Source organism: Pteropus vampyrus, unplaced genomic scaffold (assembly GCF_000151845.1).
Source record: "Pteropus vampyrus isolate Shadow unplaced genomic scaffold, Pvam_2.0 Scaffold161, whole genome shotgun sequence".
Taxonomy (NCBI): domain Eukaryota; kingdom Metazoa; phylum Chordata; class Mammalia; order Chiroptera; family Pteropodidae; genus Pteropus; species Pteropus vampyrus.
In genome coordinates this window covers 228,202-229,542 of record NW_011888942.1, presented here as the reverse complement: position 1 = coordinate 229,542, position 1,341 = coordinate 228,202, and positions in this window count along the sequence as shown.

Sequence of the window (1,341 nt, the reverse complement as noted above, 5' to 3'; positions counted from 1 at the left end):
TTTCTGCATGTGAATAATTTCTCATTAACTAGCAATATCTCCTTAATCTTAGCCTAGTCATACTTCATCAGAATCTTGGGAGCCAAGTACTTTTATTGTTTTAACTTCACAAATTTAAAATATATTGCCAACATTGACAATTATTTGACCAGTGTATAGAATTGATTAAAAAACATTGTGTGCCCTACCAACAATCAACTTTTTAATATAGGAACCCTCGTGACTCTAAGACAACTAAAAGTACAAATAGATTTAAAAATGTAGTTACACATAAATCTAGAAAGAGGGATTAACTAGTTCAGATTGAGTTTTAGTCACATGCTCTAATCCTACCTTGCTGACACAGTATTTCTGCATTTCATTAAAATCTCATTTATTAGTTGGGGTTCTTATGCCTGATACACTTGAATTCATGAGATAACCTCACAGATTCTTTGGATCTAGGTTCCAACAATTATGCTTGCTCCCTGGGAATCCGTTTAGAAGAAACTTGCTTCATTGTTCCCATAATGGAAGCTACCATCATAATAAGGATTTAGCAGAAATGGTCAGTCATCAGATATACCTAACTGTAGATATTTTAGAATAATAGAGTCTTTTTTCACTGTGATTTTTATTGGGCTTCAAATGTGCTCATTTGCATGACCTAGGGAACAAAATAAGCTTCTTTTCTATTCTGTGTTGCATTTTGTTGCTTGAGCCTCCAACTGATTCTTCCTGGACCACTCAAATCTGTGATTTAAAAAGAGCTCTCTTAGGAGCTAATGAAAACAGTTTTTACAGGGGACTCAGAGTGAGGAAGGATTTGGAGGAATTGTCATTACAAGATCCAAGCAATAACATGTCTATCATTCCATTCTTGGTCTCCCAGTTCTCCCTACTTCACCCCTACCCTTCAATTCACAGGTCTCATCTCTTTCACAACCCTTTTATTAATGCAAATGAATCCATACATCCTATGTGCATGAATTGTCTGATGTTAAGGGAGGTTCTATATTCTTCATAAGTAGCTATGATCACCTCCCAAGTCCCTTGCTGTAGCTTTCTGTGCCGTGTAACAAATTACCACAAACTGGTGACTTAAAACGACACATATTTGGTGGGTCAAATAAACACAAATTTATTCTCTTACAGTTCTAGAAGTCAAAAAATGGTTTCAAGAAACCAAAAATAGTGTTGGCAGAGCTATGCTTCCTCTAGAAGTTCTAGAGTTGAATCTATTACTTTGCGTTTTCTAGTTTCTAGACCTGCACTCCCTGGCTCATAGCTCCTTTCTCCATGTTCAACCCAGAAGCAGCAGCATCATATCATCTTCTCCTCTTCTGTGTATAGTTAAATCTG